We start from the raw sequence: 24,432 nt of genomic DNA on the forward strand, positions 1-24,432 counted from the left end.
TTAGAAATAAACAATAAAATACATAGGAAGTTCACAAGATATCATCTCAATCAATAGCTGGACATGGTAGTATGCATATGTCATGGGCTCCAGGCCAAAAATAAACCTAATATCCATGGTCAGTTTATTTTGCCAAGACCATTAAATGGGGGATAGTCTCTTGCACATATTGTGTTAAGAAAACTGTGTATCCACATGCAAAAGAATAAAGTTAGTCCTTCATACTATACACAAAAATTAACTTAAATGAGTAACGTACCTAAATATCAGAGCTAACTCCCATTGGGTATTGGTGGCTCATGCCTGTAATCCTAGCTACTCAGGAGGATGAAGTTTGAGGATCGTGATTTGAAGTCAGCCCAGGCAGACAAATCTGAGAAAATCTTATCTTCAATTAACCAGAAAAAAAGGAAAAAGCTAAAACCATCTTGCATTTAATATTGGAATAAATCTTTATAACCTTGGATTTTGTAATGGATTTTTTTAATCTGACATCAAAAATATAAGCAACACAAAAAAGATAAAATAGCACTAATTAAAATTAAAACCTTTGTACACAAAAAGACACTGTCAAGAGAATGAATACAATGAGAAAAAATATTTGCGAGTCTTGTCTGGCAAGGGCTTGGTACTCAGAAAATTCAAATAAGTTTTCTAACTGAACAACAAAAAGTCAACATGGAAAATTTATCCAAAGAAGACATACAAGTAGCCTATAAGTCTATAAAATGTTGCTAAATATCATTAGTCATTAAAAAATACGAACAAAAGCCACAGGATTCAATTTCACACCCATTAGGAAAAATATAACTGGGTACTGCTAGTTCATGCCTGTAATCCTAGTTATTTGGGATACAGAGGTCTAGAAGATTGAGGTTTGAGGCTAGCTTGGGCAAAAAGTTCAATTGGTAACGGCATAGTTCCTGCCTATTATCCTAGTTATGTAGGAGGCTAAGGCTGTGAAGCTCACCGTTCTAGGTCAGCCCAGGTAAAAAATTTCATGAGACTCCATTGCCACAAAAGTAGTAGTAACACCTACTGGCATTCCAGCTATGTATGACAGGAAGCATACATTAGAAGGACTGTCATCCAGACATGTGCCTATAGAAGGAAGTGAGGCCCTATCTCAAAAATAAACAGCATGGAAAGGGGCTGAAGTGATGGTTCAACTGTATAGTGCCATGAGCTGAGCAAGCATGAGGCCCTGAGTTCAAACCCCAATACTGCCCAAAACAAACAAAAACATCAAGTACTGGCAAAATATATGAAGAAATTAGAATTCTTGTACATTTGCTAATGGGAATTTAAAGTGGTGTAGATAATAAGTAAAATAGCTCAGCAGTTCCCAATACATTCAACATAGAATTACAATATGATCCAATGATGACATTTCTGGAATATTCCCGAAATAACTGAAAAAGTTATAGTAATCGTCCCAGCAGCACTATTCACAATAGCCAAAAGATAGAAACAATCCAAACTTAAACACTTTATTTAGCAGGGTATCCAAAGTTAGAGCCATGGACAAAGTTAGATGTCATGGATAAGATGAGGGCTAGAAGGACAAGATTAGGTTCAGAAGCCACCTGGCTCAGAGACAGCAGAGCACTGGATGAGATGGGAGTGAGGCAAAAGTGTCTGGGAAGTTGGAAGTTTCTCATAGAATTACAGAATGTGTGTGTGTGTATGTGTGTGTGTGTACCGGTACTAGAGCTTGATCTTGGGGCCTGGGTACTGTTCCTGAGCTGTTCAAGGTAAGTGCTCTACCACTTGAGCCACAACTCCAGCTTTTTTTTTTGGTGGGGGGGGGAGGGTGGTAATTGGAGATGAGTTTCTTTCATGGACTTTGCTGCCTGGGCTGGCTTTGAACCATGATCCTCAGATTTCAGCCTCCCAAGTAGCTAGAATTACAGACCTGAGCCTTCGATGCCGGGCAGGAAATTTTAAAAAACAAAGAAAAAGAAAAGAAGAAACAACAACAGTTTCGTATGGACTTTAGAACAAATGATCTTTGTTTTTAACCTTTTCTCCATCAGGAAGTAACGTTGGGTGGATTTTTTTTTTTAACTTCTCCAGCATTTCTTATAGGTAAAATGAGGTTCATCTCATGTGCGTTACTGTGAGAATTCGGAATAATATATGTAAGAACAGTCAAGTCCAAGACTTGATAGAGAAATTCCAGAGTTGCCCGTGGTGGAGGCGGGGAGCTGGAGGTCTTCCTAGGTTTCTCCGGGCACTCCCATGGAGCAGGCAACACGGACCGGACAGACAGCAGCGGCTCCGATGCTCACACCTCCCCTCGGGCAGCAGCGATGAAGGCCGGAAGGCCTTGGCGGCAAGGCGGCAAGGTGGGAAGGCCTTGGCGGCAAGGCGGGAAGGCGGGAAGGCCTTGGCGGGAAGGCGGGAAGGCCTTGGCGGCCTGGACGCCGGAGGGAGCGGCCTGTTTGGAGGTATGAGCTGAGGCACCCGGCCGGCCTGCCCTGCAGATGGGGTGAGGAGCTACTTCCGTTCTTCCAGGCCTCGGGCCGACCTGTAGGCCCGCGGCCTGCTCAGGGCGACCTGCCTCCCCACCTGTTCCCTAGTAACCTTCCGCGGGGTGGGTCACAGCGCCGCGCCATGCGTCCCTCCGCGCCGTCCATCCCTGGGAATTCTGCCTCGTGGGCTCCATGCGGGCCGCGAGCTCTCTGTGTGTGGCTTGGGCGGACCTCCTCAGCCAGCCCCGGGTCAGTGAACATGCGACTTTTATTTCCGTCTGGGATGGGCTATGGCCTCCAGCATTTTCACTGGGGGAAGTTCCATTTTGAAAACGAAAAGGCCTTTTGCGACTTGCCAGGAAAGGTTCCAGCAGAGCAGGTCAAGGTGGGACATACCTGTCTTAAAGAGGGTGACGGTGGGCTGGACGCTGCCATGGGAGCGGGTGGGGGGCCCACTCTGCTGCACGTGCATTTCCCCAGCCACGCTAGTGACCCCGCCAGGAGCCCCCAGCGTCCTTCTAAGTGCCATTCTTTCTTCATATTTTCTAAATGGAAGACTTCATGTTCATGGGAAAAGTGGGCGTTTGCTAAGCATTCTGGGTTCTACAGTAATGGTCATCCACGCTCCAAAAGAAGAGATGGAGACCTTGCATGAAATGTCACCTAAGTTGGGTGGTCCTGGTTTTGTGGTCTTTGCAACTCTTGTGGTCATTATGTGTCCTTGATACTAGTCTTTGTGGTGGGACCTCACCATGGACAAACATCCTCGTGTACATCATGATCTGCTCTGTGATTGGAACATGTTCTGGCTCCTGTGTGAAGGGCCTGGGCATCGCCATCAAAGAGCTGTTGGCTTCAAAGCCAGTGTTGCGGCATCCCCTGCCCTGGATCCTGTTGCTGAGCCTTGTAGTCTGTGTGAGCACATAGATTATTTAAACCGAGCTCTGGACATATTTAGCACGCTATCGTGACTCCCATCTATTATGTATTCTTTACAACTTCAAGTTTTAACTTGTTCAACTACTTTTAAAAGAGTGGCAACACATGCCTGTTGATGATATCATTGGGACTTTGAGTGGCTTCCTCACTATCATTATGGGGATATTCTTGTTGCCTGCCTTTAAGGACGTCAGCTTTAGTCTTGCAAGTCTGCCTGTGTCTTTTCGAAAAGATGAAAAAGCAGTAAATGGCAATCTCTCTAACATGTATGAAGTTCTTAATAATAATGAAGAAAGCTTACACTGTGGAATTGAACAACACACAGCTGAAAATATCTCCCAGAGAGATGGAAATGTATCATCTTTTAAAGAAAGATAATGATTAAAAGGTGAATCTAGAATTCTGTTATAACGTGATTTTGAGTACCAGAATGTGTCTGAAAAAGCATTGCCTTCAGTGCTTCTCTAAAGACAATCTTTTTAAAAGTTTCATTAATTTGGACCAAGAAATTACTTTTCTTATATTTAAAAATGGTAGTTTAAATGAGGTCACTTAAGATGACCCCAGTTCATGGCTGATTTCTATTAATATTGTATTATTGTAGAGGTATTTTACATTTTGATTCTTTCTCCAAAATCTAAATGCACTAATACAATTTTAAGTCTATTAAAAAAAGCAATTACATAACTATAGCAATGAATCATTCTTAGCTTATATTTTATAAGATGAATGGAAGTCTCCTGGCTCTATGATTGGTGTATCATTCCTTTAAGTTCTTCCTCTGCCAGTTTAAGCTTCCTAATATGGTAGGTGGGTGTGTCATGGTTCTCATGCTACTTCTTGTCTGTTGTGGATGTTCCCAGTGGCTCTGCTCTCTGCAGTGGGCTTCCCTCCACACATGGTAGGGCTGTGGGAGGCCAGGCCTTTGGTTTCATGTGTGCCCAGCGTCTGTTGAGGCTGCTCTTGTTTGTGGCCTGGCCTCTTTGCTTCCCTCTCTGCCTGTGAGGAGCCAGGCTGTCTGTTCTACAAGCCAAGCCTGTCTGCTACTGCTGGTTGCTGGGACTCAGCCACTTCCATTTCTGAGGAAGCCTCTGTCACAGCATGGATGACAACCATGGGGAAATCTACCCCTCCCTGGAAGAAAGAGATTGCAAAGCAGCCATGTGAGAGAGCAAACTATGAGCTGAACTACTCTGGTGAATAACTGTCCACCATGCTGGACACCCAAATATATGCAGACAGAGTTAGAGACCGCCAAATCACCTGGGAGGCCTCCCAAGAGCCACTTCTTCTTAGAACGCACGCCATGGGGAAACTCTGCCCATAGAACTCAGTTCAGTTGGAAGTTGGGTAGAAAAACAAAATTAAATAACAGCAGGAAACAAAACTTCTCAGGAAGGAACTGTCTTTGCTTCAGAAGACATTCCAGTCTGCTGTTGCAGGCAGAGAACAAGAGAGCATGACTTAGAAAAGTCAGAGAAAGAAGCACAGCCATCAGATTGGTTCTTATTGTCAGGAACGGAAAGGGAAAGAGGGATGGGATGAGAAGAGAGAGGGCAACTGGGAGAAGCAGGAAACTTGGGAAGAACAAGAGTGTCCCATGTTCCAATTAACTTTTGTTTCGTTGTATTTGGTCTGTTTTTTATTTTTGTTTTGTTGGTCATGGGGCTTGAACTGTGGACCTGGCCATTGTCCCTGAGCTCCTTTGCTCAAGGATAGTATTCTACCACTTTGAGGCATAGCACCACTTCCGGTTTTCTGGTGGTTAATTGGAGCTAAGAGTCTCAAGGACTTTCCTCCTGGGGCTGGTTTTAAAACGTGATTCTCATATCTCAGCCTCCCAGTACCTAGGATTACAGGCATGAGCTACCAGTACCTAACCTGAATTGGTTTTTATAAGTATTTTATGTACATTTGAAAAGTACACTGTTTTCTGCAGTTGTTCAAGGCACTATGAATATTTATTAGGTTAAGTTGCTTAATAATATTAGATTGATACCTTTATTGGTATTATATCTTCTTTTTTTGTCAGTCCTGGGGCTTGAACTGAGGGCCTGGGTGCTGTCTTTGAGCTTCTTTTGCTCAAGGCTTGCACTCTACCACTTGAGCCACAGCACCACTTCTGGATTTGAACCCAGGGCTTCATGCATGCTAGGCAAGAACTCTGCCACTAAGCCACATTCCCAGCCCATATTATATCTTCTTGTCCTATCAATTACCACAAAAAGTTTAATAATCTCTAAAATAATTGTGGGTTCATCCACTTCTCTCTTTAATTCTGTCAGTTTTTGCATCATCTATTTTGATCTCCATTAATAAGTACATTTAAGTTAGTATTGTTATAGTTTCTTCATTAATGCTTATAAAATGTCCCTTTTTTTTTTTTTTTGGTCAGTTGTGGGGCTTGAACTCTAGGCTTGGGCGCTGTCCCTGCGCTCTTCATCTCAAGGTGAGGGCTCTACTGCTTGAGCCACAGCTCCACTTCCGGTTTCTAGTGGTTTATTGGAGATAAGAGTTTCACAGACTTTCCTGCCCGGGCTGGCTTTGAACCTCAATCTTCAGATCTCAGCCTCCTGAGTAGCTAGGATTACAGGCGTGAGCCACCGGCGCCCAGCTAAATGTCCCTCTTTTTTAAAACTCTGGAATTATCCCTCTCTCAAAGTATCTATTGTTTGAAATTAAAGTGCTTAGTGTTTACATTCTATAACTTTTCCATCCTTCTTTCAATGTGTGCCTTAAATGGAATGTGTGCGTCTTTGCAAACAGTGCAAGTCAAGTCTGACAATCTCAAATTTTTCATTAAAGTGTTGATCCATTTATAGTTAATGTAATTAGTGACATACTTTAAACAAGCATTATTAATCTTGGTATTTGTTTTCTTTCTTTTCCTTTTTTGGCAATATTGGGTTTTTTTAAAATTTTATTTTATTTTATTTTTTTGTGAACATACTGTACAGAGGGGTTACAATTACATGGGCAGGATAATGCGTACATTTCTTAATATTGGGGTTTGAACTGAAGACCTTGCCCTTGCTATTTTCTAGGCAGATGCTTTACCTCTAAACTACACTGACAGCCCCATTTTTCACTGGTTACTTTTGAGACAGGGTCTTGTTTCCTGTTGGGTACACACTTGGAGTATGCTCTGCCTGCTTAAATTTTTTTTTCTACCATAGCTAGGATAACAGGTGGATGTCACTACATATATCTTCTTTTCATTGAGATAGAGTTTCATAGATTTTTCTGTCTAGGCTGGCCTGGAACTGTGATTCTCCCAATTTTGCCTCCCATGTAGGTTAGTATATGTACAACTGCATCCAGATATGGGTCTAAAAGGGAGAATTTTGCTGCCTGGGCCTGGCCTTCAGTTGTGATCCTTAAGTACTCAGCTTCCCAAGCATCTAGGATTACAAGTGTGAGCTCCAGTGCCCAGCTTTGCTATTTGTCACCTCTGTTCTTTCTCTCTGTTTCTATTTTTTCCTTTCTTTTGTGTTAACTAAAATAATTTAATGTCCTAAAATTTTTTTAAACTATTTTCATTATCTTTAATTAGTTGTACAAAGTTGTGTTTCAACAAAGCAGTTTATGAATACAATGCTTCTTGATCAATGTCACCCCTTTCAACTTTCTTACCGGTTCCTCTCAACCCATCCCTTCCCTCACTTTCCTTAATTCTGTAGGATATATATTGAATTTTTGACTGATTTCCTCCTTCTTCTCATTCATCCTGTTCTATTTTTAAATTAAATTTTAGTAGCATCTTTTGGCATCTTTTGTTCTAAGGAGTAAAATATACATCTTTGTCTTGAAAAAGTCTACCCTGTTAACATTCTACCATTTTGCACACAGGAAACTTGCTACATAAGACACTAGATTTTATTTATCTTCTCCTATTCTTCATTTAATCATGTCCATCTTTTTTATATGTCAAAAGGTTTTTCAATCTTCTTGTTGTGTTTTCCTTGTAGTCTTCTTCACCTATGTGTGGCTTGAGGGTTAAGGATTTATACTGTAAATATAACTCAGTATTTCTGGGATTTCTCTGCTCATGTTTTCAGCTGCTATGAGATTACTGAGTTCCAAACTTGGACTCTTCAGTCTGACAAAAATGACATTATCTGTTTGAGCTTCATCTGTCCTACACCACACAGGCTGAGGAGCTGAGTGACCTCAGGCAAACATCTATAGAAAAGCAGACTTGATCAGTTTCCTTCTGGAAGTCTATCTCCTCCAGTTTCTGCTGGCTTTTGGTTGCTCTCTAGTGACTTTGAAATATTATCTTCATCTAGTGTTGATAAGGTTAGTCCAATATAAGTAAGTCAATTATTCTGGAAGCCAGAGGTTCCTGGGTGAAAACAGTTATATTTCCTTTCATGTCTGCCTGCCTGCCTGCCTTTCTTTCTCTCTTTCTCTTTCTCTTTTTCTCTTTCTTTCTTTCTTTCTTTCTTTTTTTTCTTTCTTTCTTTCTTTTGCCTTCTTTATTTTTTCTTCTTTCTCTTTCTTCCTTTCCTTTTTCTTTATCTTTCTCAGTCTCTTTTACCTTCCCTCCCTCCCTCCCTCCCTCCCTCCCTTCCTCCCTTCCTTCCTTCCTTCCTTCCTTCCTTCTTTCCTTCCTTCCTTCCTTTCCTCTTCTTTTTTTGTTTTGGGGGTACTTGGGATTGCACATGGGGCACATGCTTGTTAGTCTCATGCTCTATCACTAGAGCCATACATTCAGCCCTGTACTTTGCTGGTTATTTTTAAGATAGGCTTTTCCTTCCCACTCAAGTGCATGCCTAGGCCCTGTCTGTCTACATTAGGCTTCCCTTTGTTGCTGGGTTCACAGGATTATCCAGCTTTCCTTTGAAGAGATAGTTTTATGGATTTTTCCTCTCCAGGTGGCCTGGATCTGTGATCCTCCCAATATCAGCCTTCTAAGGAGCTTGGGGTGACAGACACATACCACTGTGCTCAGCTATGAATTGAGAAGGGGGATCTCAAGAACTTTTCTGCCTGGGCTGGCTGGCTGTGAACTACAATCTTCCTGATCTCAGCTTATGCAGGCATAAGCTACCAGCTCCTATGTCTTTTGTCTTTCTTAATTTGAGTTCCTCAGAAAAAGATTCCATAAGGATTTCTAGTACAAGTAACCTATTTGGAAGGTGATCCCAGGAAGTGAATGCAAGGAAGTAGAAAAGAGAAACCTAGAGGCCAACAGAAGGTACACTAACTTTGAGCTAAAACTAGAGCTCCAAACTCCCTGCTGCGGAGTTCTCTGAGGCAGTGGAGCCTATCTCTGTGCAGGGTGGAGTGGTTATCTGCCAGCTCCCTGAATTTATCCAGCAGTGCTGGTGGTAGTTATATACTAAAGCCTTGCTAGAAAGGGCTTGCATTATATGCAGACCTCAGGTAGTGAGAGGTGTTTGCAATGAGTAATGATTGGTGTTTAGATGTGAATGAGAGGTGTAAATGGGGCATCAATATAGTTGCTACTCTATCCTACTAAGAAGAAAAATAAAATTCTTTATCCTGTCTCAAAAAGCATTGCTATTTGATTGCTCACCATTCTCATGTTCACCCATGGAAAGCCTTGGTTTGTTTGTTTGTTGTCTTGAACACGTGAGCCTGTTTCCATTTCAGGGCCTAAGTACTCTCTCTCTCTCTCTCTCTCTCTCTCTCTCTCTCTCTCTCTCTCTCTCCCTCCCTCCCTCCCTCCCTCCCTCCCTCCCTCCCTCTCCCTCCCTCTTTTTCTCTCTCTCTCTTTCCCTGTCTCCTCACCACACTCCTCTATGTCTATACTGGGCACTGTCTGAATTCTTTTATGGCTAATTGGAGATAAAAGTCTCATGGATTTTTCCTGCCTGGGTTGGCTTTGAACTTCAGCTATCTCTTTTTCTTGAATGTTCTTTATATATTGGCTCACTTTATATGGTCAAATTCTAGCTTGGATATTACTGTTTTGAAAATGTCTTACCAGAGCAGTGGTCTAAAGTAGCTTCTAACTTACTAGTGATTAAATTACTCATAAAATGCATATCACTCATGATGTTGCATGGCTTTCTTATGTAATTTATACATTTGCCTGAAGATCATTTGTTCTCCCACCAATATAAAACCTACATGAAAGCAAGAAGCTTGTTTCATTTATCACAGATGTAAATTCCTGAGTTTGCAAAAGGAATTTGTAGATATTTGCTGATTGAATGAATAAATTCACTGATGAATAAACATCCTAAAATTTGCAAGTAAAATAAGCTGCAAGCAACCCAAGTGCCATCAATAGATAAACAGATAGCAAGATGTGGAATATGTACACAATGAAACATTCTCCTTCCAAAAGCAGCAGATATCTGCTTTGAGAGCTGAAAAGGCACTAGGCTTAAGGCTGGTCATTGATGGCCCACATTTATAATCCTAGCTACTCAGGAGGCTGACAACTGAGGATCAAGGTTTGAAGCCAGCCTGGGCAAACAAATCCAAGAGACTCATGTCAAATTAACTAGCAAAAAGCTGGAAGTAGAAATTTGGATCAAGTGGTAAGATGTACTCTGTCACTGAGCCAAGTCTCTATCCCCTAGATCACGGAATTCTTGAACACGGGGATTAAATTGAGACATTTTTCCAGCAGTATGGCACTGCTGTAACAAAGAACCTGAGATAAACTACTAGAAGGGGAAAAGAAGGATTTATTGTACCTTATGGTCTGGAGGTTTCAGTTCTTTGGCACTTGGCTCTTACTTCTGGGCTTGTGTATGGTGAAGCAGAACATCATGGCAGGAATATGTGGAGAGACCAGGTTGTTCACTTCACGATGCATAGGAAGCAGAGAGAAAGACAATGAGGGAGACAATATTTCCCTAAAAGGGCACACCCCTGTGACCTACTCCCTCCAACTATGCTTCGACTCTGCATTTCAACCACTCTCAGTGATGCCTCCAATCACAAATCCATCAATGAATGAATCCATTAGTTAGATTAGAGCCATCATGATACCCAATATTGGTCCCTAATAGTGCCACCAATTGGGGACCAAGCTTTCAACAGATGAGTGTTTGGAGGACACCTTATATTCAAACGAAACCATCTAGAAACTATACTGAAGCACACAGTAGCTTTGGAAAAACAATCATATAGTAAATCTAGAGCTGAAAAACAAAATAACCCAAATTATTATATAGTTGATAGATTTTTAAAAAGACTAGACGTGTTTGAAGAAAGAATTAATGAAACAAAAAATGTGTCAATGGAAAAGATACAGATTGAAGGATAGGAAAACAAAGGATAGATAATACAGAAGAGAGGTCAACAGCTGTAAAAGGTAACTGCCTCTAACTGCTGTATGTTTAGAATCCCAGAAGTAGAGAAGAGAGAAAATTGAGAAGTAGTATTTGAACAGATGAAAGATGAATGTTTCTTGAAGCTGATAAAATTATCAGACCACAGATTCAACTTCAAGCAGGTAAATATAAAGTAACACCTGGATACTTTGTACAGAACTGCTAAAAATTAGACAAGACAGTTTTTTTGAAACAACAACGAAAGAAAATAGTTTATGTTCAAAGGAGCAGCAATTAGTCTGAATGTTGATTACACAGGGATACTGAAAATAGAGTTAAAATGCATAATCTTGGCATACCAAACTAGAGAGAGTTAAAATATATAATTTTGGCACACTTTTTTATTATTATCTTTAAGTAGTTGTACAAAGAGATTCCCATTCTACATAACAGTATATGAGAACAAAGTGTCTGACAACATTGTCATCCCTCCCGCTTAACCCATCCCTTCTCTCGCTTTTTTTTCTTTAATTGAGATTGGGCAATTACATAAATTTCACTTATTTCACAGTATTGTGGAATAGTGATACTTAGAGTCACAAACACATTTTGATTTTCACAAGGCAAATTATCATTATCACGGCCTATACAGTTTGTGAATTCTATGAACTTTGACATTACAAGTTATTGTTTCCACCTCAGGTGATGTTTACATTTCTTTCCTTTTGCTTAGTGTGGGCTGTTCCCACTTATTCCGTTCCTCCTCCTAATTTTGGCATACCCTTATGGAGGAGAGGTTAATAAGGAATGGATGAAAGTGTAAAATAACACTAGAAATAGATAAATCAAGGATGCAGGATAAAACCTGTGAATAAAGAACTTTCCTACCCTAGACAAAGATTGAAAAGCAGTTTTGAAGTCTGGCATGGTGCCACATGCTTATAATCTCAGTTACTCAGGAGAAAATGATAGGACTTTGGTCTAAGGCAATCCAGGCCTAAGCATGAGACCCTATCTGAAAAACAAACTAAAAGCAAAAATACTGAAGGTGTGGCTCAAATGTTTCAGTGACAGCATAGCAAGCTGGAGACTCTAAGTACTATTCCCCAGTATCACCAAGGGGAGAAAGAGGTAGAGAAGCAGTTTTTTTTTTTTTTTTTTTTTTGTCCATCGTGGGGTTGAACTCAGGGCCTTGGAACTTTCCCTAAGGTCTTTTGCTCAAGTCTAGCACTCTACCACTTTGAGCCACAGCACCACTTCTGGTTTTCTGGTGGTTAATTGGAGATAAGCTCTCATAGGGACTTTTCTGCCCCAAGTGGCTTTGAATCATGATCCTCAAATCTCAACCTCCTGAGTAGCTAGAATTATAAAATGTGAACCACTGGCATCTGGCAAGAGGCATTTTTTTTTTTTTACTATGAATACTTGTGTCTTCCCTTCTCCAAATTTAGATGTTGAAACTCAATAACCAACAACATGATGGTATCAAGAGGGTGGGGGTATTCGGGAGATGATCAGCAATGAATGAGGGTAGAGCCATAATAACATTGGCCTGAGACAGATCCCTGGCCATTTATGGTTAGAGAGTAGATCCTCACCAGGTAATCACCCTTCTGGTTGGACTTTCCAGTTTCCAGAAGGAAAGAGATTAGTTTATAAGCCACCCACAGTTGATGGTATTTTGTTATAGCATTTCAAACATACTGAGACAGAGAGGTAACCTTTAAAGATTAGTATAAGCAAGTATTTTTTCCAACATGGTGGTGGGATGGGTGTAATAATAAAATAATATTTGGATCAATCCAAAAGATGACAAGAAAAGAGACCAAAGGAACGTAAGTCAGGCAGAACCACTAAGACAACAAATTATAAAATGGTAGCTTTAAACCAAATAAAATGGGTATTTTTGCTACATCTCCCCTGTTTTCATCTAGGAGATGGCAACTACTCGGATTTAGAGACTGCAATTGTATCTGGGAAGCCATTATGCTTTGAGCTAATCAGAACAAGCAGGCTGCAGCCCCAAGCCCTAGAGATGGCGGGTTGTCCTGGGAAGACCTTCCTGTTGGGGTCAGGTAGAGTTCAGTGAACTCCCATAGAAGAGAGAGTTTAGAAGCTCCAAGGTCTATCCACTCATCTCCTCTCCACTCCCTCTGCCTGTTATTAAACTGGTAGTTTTTACAACATCAATAAAGAACTTTCCTACCCAATTACCCCAGACAATAGGCTGAAAAGCAGTTTCGACTATGAAAACTTCGTGTTGGGTTCATTTAGATTGTTTTGCTGTGTCAAATCCCCACTTGAGTTCAAAAGTTCAGCTGAACCATGAACTTTGTAATTTCACAGCAGGCAAGTTCTACAAATATAGTAGGAAGTAAAAACACACACACAATATTTCAGGTGGGCTGGTCACAATGTATATAATAGAGTTAGGAATGGGTGTACTGTCAAATAGTTCTTAATTTCCCAAGCTCAGTGACATATCAAGAGAAAAAACAGTAAGAAAAAAAGGAAAAGAAAGAGGGAAAGAGAATGAAACCAAACGGTTTCCTTGAGTTACCTGACCTCTGAGACTTCCCCGGCAATGTACTTGCAGTGACTAATCGTTAGTGGACAGACTAAAGCCAGCTAATCTTCTTAATAAATTGTGAAGTCTTGTATACCTCTCGGTTTTAGTGGTGGCTTTTCTGCCTGTCTGGAACAGGCAGCGTATCAAAACAAAAGGGTCATGACTTTATGTATTTATTAAAGTTAGAATCCACATTCTCATATAACTCTGGCTTGATCTGACCTGGTTACACAAGTGTAGGTGGAGCAAAAGTCTCGCAGGAATGAGAATCATGCTTCATTTTCACTGGCCTCTGAATAAATACGCTCACATACACACGCAGTTCAAGAACCCTTCACTATGAAAGCCTTGTGTTTGTGTAGCACTAGTTTCTGCTGTTAAACCAATGGGGTAACACACTTTTCAGCTCAGACCCAGAGGAACTCTCACAGTTTACCAACATGTTCTTCATTTGTTATGTTTCTTGGTGGCTTTTATGATGCAGTATGTAGGGAAAACTTGAGATAGATCTGGGATATGGGGGGAGGGGAGTCCTGTTCAACAGGTGTTTTAATCTAGCAGCTCTTTATGCCCCTGTGTTAACTAGGGGGTTGTTCTACAGAGCACAAGAGGGAAGATCTGTCTGGTCATCTAGGGAAAGAGAAAGGAAGGAATGGGGTGAGAAGGTCAAGTCTTGGGACCGATGGCTCTTAGTGAGTTAAATAGCACATTTTTGTTTTTTAAAGTAATTTTTCCCTTTTTCTCTGACTTTTACTCAGCATTTCTAGGAGTTTTAGCTCTAGCTATCTCAGGACTCTGGAGGAAAAAAAAAATCTCCCAGCAAGAGATGGTCCAATGCTATCCCATTGTCTTTAATGAGGTATTTTTCCATACATGAAGGTCTTGTTCAGTTCAGTCAAGGATTGATGAAAATTGCATTTTTTTCCCAGACATAAATCATCACAGAAAATGTTGTGCCTCCAATTGAGACCGATGATAATAAAGGGGGTGAGAGCAGAGTGAAGACTGTGAAATTGGGTTGACCTAGTTAAAGGTGGTCTGTCTTCCTGGTGGGGCTATGAGGCTGGAAGGAAAAACAAGGATCGTTGCTTTTGTGGCTGGATGAGCAGGGCTGCTCAGATTTTACAGCTCTGTTTCTGGTTGACCTGCCCTGCATAGTGGGGCTCCGTGTCTCCTGATGAGGCCAGGACAGGAGGGGAGTTGGTGGCATTCTTTTAGAAAGCTTGTAAGAGAGTGAATAGCGACAGGCGATTTTGTTCAGTTCAGAAGGCATGTGTGGAGGATCCACTCCAGGGGAATCATGGCCAGGGATGCATCGATGGGTCAGGAGGTGATTGGGTGGGAAATGAGATTTTGAGGGAGACATCAAGAGACAAAGCTGGAAGATGTTTGAGTTGCTTATGGTGTGGGCTTCACCCTTTGGCCATAGCTGTGTACAGTGAGAAGGGGATTTGGATTCTTGAGTCACAAAGTGCGCATGACAGAGACTCTAGCATCCAAAGGAAATGTGGGTTGGGGATGAAGCCCAGAGGCAGAGAGTTTGCCTCCCATGCATGAGACCCTGGTTTCAATCTCCAGCTCTTCAAGTGGGGAAAGGGGCCAGGAAATAAAGATAGAAATAAAACTTCTTCAGGAGCCAGGCTGAGGGCAGAACAAGGTCAGGTAGGGCTGGATTTAAAGCACATCTCTCGGGGGTGGGGAAAGGTAGAGACGAAGATGTATGCAAAGTCTGGCTTCCTACTCACTGTCAATCTATTCTGTCTCTGTACCTTCCCTTCCTTTATGAATTTCAGTCTCCCTCTCGTGTGATGTTTGGCCTAATACTACCTTGAAGGGAAAGGAGGCTCCTTTATGTCCTGGAATGGTGTCTAATAAATGGCCTCTGGGAAAACTGCTTGAGTCTGTGCCTCCATGCTCTGATGGATTTGCGAAGTCTCAGACTGTCCTGGGTGACCTTATCAGTTAGGTGGTCTCGACATCCCTTCCTGCAGGCATCACAGGATGAGGTTTTGAACCTGGGTTCCTATCCAATAGGATGCTCTACAAGCAGAATAAAATGCTTTGTAAATTGACTCTTAAATTAAGCCAAGGATAGTTTGGGAGACTTGTCAGTGATAAGAAAAACAAAAGTAAAGAAGAGACTCAGTTTGCATGTACTTTTCAACTTTGACTCCATCCTAAAGGAGGTTAGCTTGCTTATGGCAGCCCTGAGCATTAGGCCCCCAGGGAGCTACATCTGGTGGATGGGATCCATCATCCAAATCAGAGCTGACGGGACGTGAGGCTACCAATGGACAGCAGAACCTGGCTGAAAAGAAAAAACAACACCCCCCCCCTAAAAAAACCATGCTGTGCCACTTTGAGGAGTTTGGCTTTGGGAAGCAGCACATTTTCTTCAGGGAAAATGGAAGGTGGACAGGCAAAATCTGAAGGTGGCCAGAGAAAAGATGTGTTCCATCCAGATAATGAGAATAGGAAGATCCCATTCACAAGAGTCACAGGGCCCCCTCTTCATGATTTGGAGAGACTCCACTGATTTCTCTGCCTGGAGGGACAGGTGGGTACAAAGGAGGTGTAGGAGACAAGGCAGAGGGCTAGGACATGGGAGGAGGAGGGGGGAGTGGATGCCAAGCTGAGATGATGGGAGACTGTTGGAAGTGTGGGAGAGGCAGGCAAGACATCTGTTTGCTAAATATTAACCATCTGTAGAATGGTTTGGAGGGCATGAATTTGGTAATTAATGTCAGACACTAATCACTCATCACTAGAGTGTGGGCCAGCAGCTAAGCTGACACAAAGATGATCATTATTTGCATAACTCATGTCTCTGCTGTGTCTCTATTCTCAAACTGATTGCTGTTTCTCTTCACCCACCACATATTATTTAGCACTTCTTCTATTCTAGCAGTGTGCCTCTCCCTCTGCTTAGCAATAGCAACCTTCTGCTTCATGTATAGCTATTTATAAGCCTGTCTCCACCACTCTAGCACCTCCCTGAGGAATCCAAACGTTCAGTTTGGATCGGTTGCCTACAGCATGCCTAGACTGAGATTCCTGGAGCCAAGGAGATCTTTATCAAAAAAAAAAAAATAGCAACCCTGCCTCTTAGTTCCTGAACTCAGCTTCCAGGGTAGAGTCTATTATAAAATAAATAAGGTATTAACCAAATTAAACAACTTTTAATGACCCAGAAAAAAGGAAAAAGAAGAGTAGACAGGTCAGCAATCCAGCTCCCAACCAAAAAGGTCTGAGTGCTATGGTAGTGATGGGATCTCACAATTAGTCTTGAAGACTCTTGTGCAGTTTTCTAGGCAAGAGCCACTTCAGCCCTTCAGACTTTGTGGACATTGGCTTGCGGATGGGAAAAGAAGGTAAAAATCACTGTTTTGTCCTCTATTCAGTATGCATTACACCTCTAGGGGCTGGCACTAGGCTGGACTCTAAAGATGCTAAGATGAGAACCACCCCTCAGCCCTTGGAGAGCAAGGATGCTGGCAGGCGTGTCAATTCACCACAGCATGAGTAGTGTTCCCACGGGGGCCAGTTCAGGGAGCCAATTGTAACGAATGCTCAGTTGGCTGCTGGAAATGGATGGGTCCACGAAGATTTCCTAGATCAATTTTGAACACGGCTCTTGAGGAAAAGAAAGTTGGCTGAGGGCATAGATCAAGTGGTAAAGTACTTGCCTGGCAAGTATGAGGTCATGATTTCAAAACTCTGGTCTTGAAAGAGAAAATAGGAGAGGTATGTTTGTTTGCCTAGAAAGTTGGGTGAAATGGAGTGACAGAGCATTTGGGGGCAGGGGACAGAGCAGGAACAGAGGATAAAGGAATCAACTCTTGTTCCAGAGGCTCTGGTGTATTTTCAGCAGATGGATTCTTGACATTTTGGCCTGGATTGTTACAGGAGACGATACACTGCACATCACTACCCTGCTCCCCCAATACAGAGTTTACACCCTTTCTTTTCCCAATGCCATGAAGTGACAAGCAGAGGCCTCTAAAAGCCTCCATGTTTAAAGGTTCTAAAAGATTTCTAAGGCCCACTCCTCCAGAAGTGTGCAGAGATACCAGGAGAAGGCAGCTTCTACCCTGCATGGACAACCTTGATGATGCTGTAAACTTGAGTGGGAGCCTGAAGCCATGTTATATAAAGATCTTCTCCTTAGTGTTTGAGAAAATAGAGAAAATCCTAGACAAAGGGCAAACTTGGTCAGAATGACTGAGAAGGGCCAACTTTCCTCGCACTCAGCAGAGAGGCCTGGTGTTCCTCACGTCTTAAAAGCCAATCTATACTTTAGCTTGTGAAGTAAATAGTTATACCAAAAGAAATGCCTGATTTTTTATTAGCTATCTTTTATAGGTTTATAAAGGTCACTTTGACCACAGGGGAAGGATAGGTGGGAAGAGGCAATTGCTAAGAAGTACAAAGAACAAACTGTTTCAATGTGGACTTATTTCTATCAATACACAGTAAGTTAATTGTTCTCACCTTTTCCTTGGTCATTTATGCAGGAATTTCAGAGAATGGAGGATCTTGCCCATAAAGTGATTAGCTTCTGGGAAAAGTTTTTTTTTTCTCAAGTGAATGCAAATAATTTCAGCTGCCATACCCCCTGTGTTATGTCTGAACATTAAGGGGCAGGAATCATTGCAGCTATAGTATGGATGAGGAAACTGAGGCCCAGAAGACTGATGTAAATCCCTGGCTTTTAATTACTATCTTGACTGGGGATTTGGTTAGCATTTCACTATTAATGAAAACAACAACAAATCACCAGCAGTATGGTACCCAAGGAGACATCTATGATCTGTGGACCACAGTTCTAAGCCAGCCTAGGCAGGAAAGTCCCTGAGACTTTTCTTTCCAATTAACCCAGAAAAAGCCAGAAGTGAAGCTGTAGCTCACTGTAGTGGTAGTGGCTAGAGTATTAGCCTTGAGGTACTGAGTTCAAGCTCCAGTACCCACAAACCCTCCCCCCCCCCCCCACACACAATTTCTTTTTTTTTTTTTTTTTTTGGTCCGGTCGTGGGGACTGAACTCTGGGCCTGGACACTGTCCCTCAGCTTTTTCAGCTCAAGGCTAGCGCTCTACCACCTGAGCCACAGCACCACTTCTGGCTTTTTACTTTTTGCTTATGTGGGGCTGAGGAATCGAACCCAGGGCCTCATGTATGCAAGGCAAGCGCTCTACCACTGAGCCACCTTCCCAGCCCCCCCCCACACACACACAATAAAGCTGTTCTTCCTGTACTTTTCTGGGATGACAATCATCCCCAGGAGCTTCAGCTTTGGATTACTCAGCTTTGATTAACGTACACTTTCTCCTGATGGAAGAGACCCCAGGCTTTTGTTTCCCCTCTACTCAAAGATTTTTTATTTATTTATTTATTTTTGGTCAGTTGTGGGGTTTGAACTGGCAGCCTGGGCACGGTCCCTGAGCTCTTCAGCTCAAGGCGAGCTCTCTACCACTGGAGTCACAGTGCCACTTCTGGTTTTCTGGTGGTTAATTGAAGATAAGAGTCTCACAGACTTTCCTCCTCAGGCTGGCTTTGAATCAGGATCCTCAGATCTCAGCCTTCTGAGTAGCTAGGATTACAGGCGTGAGCCACCGGCACCTAGCTTTTTTTTTTTTAACTGAAAATCATTCACTGCCCACAGCATCTTTAGCCAAGATGTTCTCATTTTCTGGGAGCCAGAATAAGCTGGCGTGGAGCTGGAGTCGAAGCCGGCGCTGCAGCATCCTCCAACCCAGACTTCTCTGGGCCTGATTTATCGCTCCCGTCTCTTGCTCTGGCTTTTCACTAACATTTCTTTCCAACGTCTTCACTGAGAATCCAGGATTGTCCATGTGCATTTTCGCTTTGCCACTGTTGACAGAAAGCGTTGGGTAAAGGCCCAGACACCACCCGTCCAGCCCTATCTTCCCAGGCCATCTTGAATCTGTCAGAACCCAGGTCTATTCGCAGCATGGCGCCCGTCCAAAGCCACTTCCGCCTCCCCTCCACCCCCCTCCCACCACATGGCAACTTCGAAGGCCTCGGGCCTGGGCCTGTGGCCCGGCTTCTCTGTCCCCTGAACCAGGCCTCCTGCTACTCTCTCTGGTCAATTGCGTCAGGGATCTCTTTTTTGAAAAAGAAAAAAAAAGGCTTAATGTTTTCTCAAGAGAACAAGAGTAGCCATTTATTTTGGCCCGGTCATATGGATTCAAGGAAATCTCTTCCCTCCTTCTTTAAATTGTTTCTGGAGTTGGCAGCGTTTGTGTGCCCCATCATTTGCCCAGGGCAAAACCCCTTAGATCCAAACCCCTCTCTGCCTCACAGTTTCCAAAGTGGGAAAACACTCAAGCAAAATACCTTCCCTAGAATTAGTGAAAGACTCCTTTTGAGGATAGTTAATAAAAATCAGGCATTTCTTTTGGTGTAATTTTTCATTTCAGAAGCCAAGTATAGACTAGCTTTGAAGACATGCAAACAGCACCAGGCCTTCCCTGGGTGGCTGGAAGGGGCCCCTTCTAGACGCCTGCAGCTCTGAGTTCCAGCGCTGAGCACAGCTTGTCTGGGTGCATGCTGGACTCTGCCCTCCCTCACATACTTTACATTTTCTTGTCATCACCATGTCACTTCAGCTGCATTGTGCAGAACTAGTGTTTTATATTTGATCTTTGAAAAGGTTTTGTGTTTTTTTCCTCCTAGTGCCTAGAGACCATAAACCTGAACTATGAGTCTTCATGAAAAAAAAATAATTAAAAAGTTCCCCCATGTTTCTCTAAATTGCAGGGCATCTTAAACTAGTCCCCGAATCTGCTTGTGTCAGCAACTGCCACTCCTTTCTCTCTGGGGGTGGTGCTGAGGGCAGGTAGGTGCGGTTTGAAAGAATTCTCAAGATGATTCTGACAAAGGTCATCTTCTGCCCATTGAGAGGCCAGGGAATCTAAACAGAGTTACAACTATTTGGCTCCTTTGACTAAATTCAAAGGATTCCAGGTCAAGGTTTCAACTCTGAAATCTCAATCAAAACACTAGTTTTGATTTGGACACAATGGATGAACTGATGATGTATAGATGTATAGATATTGCTATATTTAAAGCTCACTAGCTTTTCTCAGATTTTCCTAAACATTTGCACAATCCTACAGGTTTTGCTCCATTGATCTTCAATTCCTTGTGAAAATTGACAACAAAGTGATAACCATTTGGAATTTTTGGTTCTATTTTGTGTATGTGTGTGGGGGGGGGTTGTGGAGCTGTTCCTCAGCTCTTGAGCTCAAGGTGAGCACTCTACCACTTGAGTCACAGCGCCACTTTCGGTTTTCTGGGGGTTAATTGGAGAGTCTCACGGACTTTCCTGCCCGGACTGGCTTTGAACTCAGATCTCAGCCTCCTGAATAGCTAGGATTACAAGTGTGAGCCACTAGTGCCCGGCCTGAATGTATGGTTCTTTAAGTATAAAATGAGATGCATGTCTAATGTAGTGTGGTAAGAATTGGTATATGTACATGGTGCCTGGTATCCAGTAGGATATGCCATAAATGACTGCAATAATTATTAAAATGGTGAGTAAATGGGCCTGATTTTCTTCTTTCTAATGTATCCTGATCCCCAGAACCAAAGCAAGTGCCTCAAAATAAAATCAAGAGTAGTGACGGGACATATATTGGGCTGAGTTTCTGCTGTATATCAAGACATGGGATTAGATTCCTTCCTGGGCATTCTTATTAGTTTTTATCTCAGTGCTCCAAAGTGATGTCAACAATCCTATTTCATAGATGACCACTCTGAGTCTCTTAATGGATCAGTCAAGATTTATGGCTATAAGCAACAGATTGATAGAAGCAGAAAAGGCACTTATTCTAAGATACTTGGGAACTCAGAGAGCTACTGGAAAGGCTCAGGGGACAGACTTGGAAAACAGGGCAAGAGGAGGTTTAGAAGAAATACTCCGAAGACTACAGCCAAATCCACACAGCAGAATTGTTGACCAATAGCAGCATCCCTGATTCCTGGGGAGGCTGCCTCTATAAACTGCTGCTATTTTGAAGCTGAATGTCATTGCCACTGCAGAAAGAACACTTCCTACCTTGCTTCACACATCACTAGCTTCCAAATCTGAGTCCTTGGACATCAGCTTGTCCCAGTTTAGGTCATATGTCCCTGCCCTAATGCAAAGAATTAAGGGAACTTCAATATTTGGCTTTCAGGAGAAAGAAATATACTTGGTTACAAGACTCATATGGTGAGGAATTCCCCAAATATAGAAAGAAAAATCAGACTCTAGGGTAGCTTAGAGGCCATAAACGCCTACCACATTAAGAAATGTGGATCACCTCTCCTGAACATATCTGAGCCTCCCTTCTGTGACCTTTTGTGAGATGTGTGATTGTTTAAATACACATCCACATCCACATATATTCACATAACTATATAAGAAATGTACCAAAATATTAATTGTGATACTATTATTATTTGGGTGTAAAAAGATTACAGTTGATTTTTAAATGTTACTTTTAGCATTTTCTTGGGAATTGCCAGTGCTTTTGTTCAATACATATGTTAACTAGGAAAAAGTAATAGTCATTAATTACTTTAAAATTATTCCAAATAATGCTATCTTCAAAGAAACGGGCAGGGGGAGAGTTCAGCTAGTTTTTAGGGGGAAGGGCTGTTTCAGGCTTCCCTAGGGGCCATCTGGACAGAAGGCAAATTAAAACCTGCAAGTTTGAAGTCAATCATCTTGCCTTGATGGCCCTTAGATGGGGAAAACTTCAGTCATTTCCCTTGCCTGGCACTCTTGTGGTCAGAGGATGAAATCCAATCATGGGGTCAGTTGGGTTTATACATTCCATGGCAAACCAATTTGGCCATTTCTCTGCATTTCCCAAAAGTTCTCTGACTTCCTAGGCAGGAATTGTGAGCACAGGGAGACCTTTATGCTAGTTGCTTCAGCACATCTGGTTTACAGCCTGTGCCAGATGTGCTCCCTTTCATCTGGGGAGGGGGTTAAGAAGAGACACACGAGCCTCTGTAGGCCCAAGGAACTTCCTTAATGGCTGCTCTAATTTTTGGTGAAGTGTTTCAAGTTAAGATGTAAGTCGATCAAGTTGTGGCCACAATGCCCCCTTAAAGTTAGGGGAATATGCTTTTCATTAGAGTCTGTTCACCTGACTTGAGGTTCAAGACTCAGCCTAAATGTATATTTTGGGTAAGCTTTTGGCTGATTTCTGAGATGAACATGCAGTCAATATATGAATATTTGTTTAGTATCCATTATGTGACTTACACTGGGGAACACTAATGAACAAATTGATATGGTTTCTGTGCTCAAGGAGCTCCTGTATCTCAGGAGAGATTGCTGACTTTCTGCCTTCACTAACCTGGCCTCTGCCAACTACTCCGTCGCCTTAGACAATGATGCTGAAAGGAGAGAGATATTTAGAGGAAGGTGACTGAGTTCATCTTGTGACAGAGGCTGGCAGCATTGATGCCAATGCCAACAAGGGAAAAGGAGCAATAGGAAAAGAGACAGGGACCCAAATTCAAGTGCCACTGCAGCTGTGTTGGGCTTTGGTGAATTCTCAGGACCAAAGCTATTCAATCTGTTTCCAAAAACTTCTGTCAGTTGTACTTTCACCCACTACATTGATCCTGAAGATTCTCCTCACAGTCTCCATTCCTTGCTAAAATTCTAGGAGAGAGGAAGTGGCCAGATTCACTTGCCTCTTTCCTTAGTGCCCATCAAAATCCCCATTAAGAGGTTCTGTTGCCTAAACATCTGCATATTCTTTATGAGGTATAGTGTTTTTGTAGCTACTCAGTCTGATGGACCTGACCAACACTCCCATCCCAACCCATCCCATCTTACCCCATTCCATCCCATCCCATCCTATCTCAGAATGCTTCTCTTTAACCAGAAACCAAGCAGTCAAAGATCCAGCCTCTGCTTGAAATACTGTTTGCTATGAGAGTAAACACTATTTACAGTGATTCCAGTATGCTCCAGGGTTTAAAAGGCCTTCTAATTTATTAAAGATAGATGAAGATGATGCTTTGAAAAGTTCTTTGCACTAAAGCCATTCTTGATTTCTTGCTGCTGCTGCTGCTGCTGCTGCTGCTGCTGCTCCTCCTCCTCCTCCTCCTTTTTCTTCTTCTTCTTCTTCCTCTTTTTATGTCAGTCATGGGGCTTGAACTCTGAGCCTGGGCGTTGTCCCTCAGCTCTTCAGCTCAAGGCTAGCACTCTACCTATTGAGCCACAGTGTCACTTCTGGCCTTTTCTGTTTATGTGGTGCTGAGGAATCAAACCCAGGGCCTCATGCATGTAGGCAAGTACTGTACCACTGAGCCACCTTCCCAGCCCTATTCTTGATTTTTTTTTTTTTTTTTTGTCAGTCATGGGGCTTGAACCCTGGGCCTGGGTGCTGTCCCTCAGCTCTTCAGCTCAAGGCAAGCACTCTACCACTTGAGCTACAGCGCCACTTCCGGTTTTCTGGTGGTTTATTGGAGATAGGAGTCTCACGGTCTCTCCTGCCCCGGCTGGCTTTGAACCGTGATCCTCAGATCTCAGCCTCCTGAGTAGCTAGGATTACAGGCGTGAGCCACCAACGCCCGGCCTTCTTGATTTTTTTTTTTTTTAAGTTAATTCATGTATACAGAGTCTAAGTGGGAAACAGAATAAATCCCAGGTGGTTCAAATTTTTTTGTTCAAAGATTTTTTTGTGAAATGACTACTTAGAGGGGTGATGATCAGAGTTGAGGGAGCCCACAAGGGAAATAGAGACACTTAGGGATTCGTAAGAGTGAGGACATGTTGCTGAGCCTGAATCTGAAAGGGCAAGGAAAGGAACCCATGTTACTTGAGATCATTGAGAACTGGAACATGCAGGAGGAACCAGTAAAATCCATACTGTTGAAGTGGTGCAGTGTTTATGAGAATCAGGATGCTGGAACAGAATAGGAGCAGGAAAGAAGAGCCCTGGCCTTGTTCTCCTCTAGCTTGCTCGTTTCCATTGGCCAAACCCAACCAGAAGCTGGAGGTTGAGGAAGACAGGTGAAGTAGTGCCTTGGGGTAAGCATCCTACAGGATGGAATATGGCAGGAAAAGGTGGAGAGCGGGTTGCATGGGCAGGGTGAGTAAAATTCAGAAAATAACCAGCCCATGTCTAGCTTTCACACAAGCCAGAATGTGTAATTACTCAATCA

General features: G+C 42.6%; 1 pseudogene; it reads left to right on the forward strand.

Annotated features, from left to right (window-relative positions):
* The first annotated feature begins 2,107 nt into the window (after positions 1 to 2,107).
* Positions 2,108 to 3,791, forward strand: LOC138825670 (magnesium transporter NIPA2 pseudogene; annotated as a pseudogene).
* Positions 3,792 to 24,432: the final 20,641 nt, after the last annotated feature.

Source organism: Dipodomys merriami, unplaced genomic scaffold (assembly GCF_024711535.1).
Source record: "Dipodomys merriami isolate MVZ:Mamm:240054 unplaced genomic scaffold, mDipMer1.0.p SCAF_14, whole genome shotgun sequence".
Classification (NCBI taxonomy): domain Eukaryota; kingdom Metazoa; phylum Chordata; class Mammalia; order Rodentia; family Heteromyidae; genus Dipodomys; species Dipodomys merriami.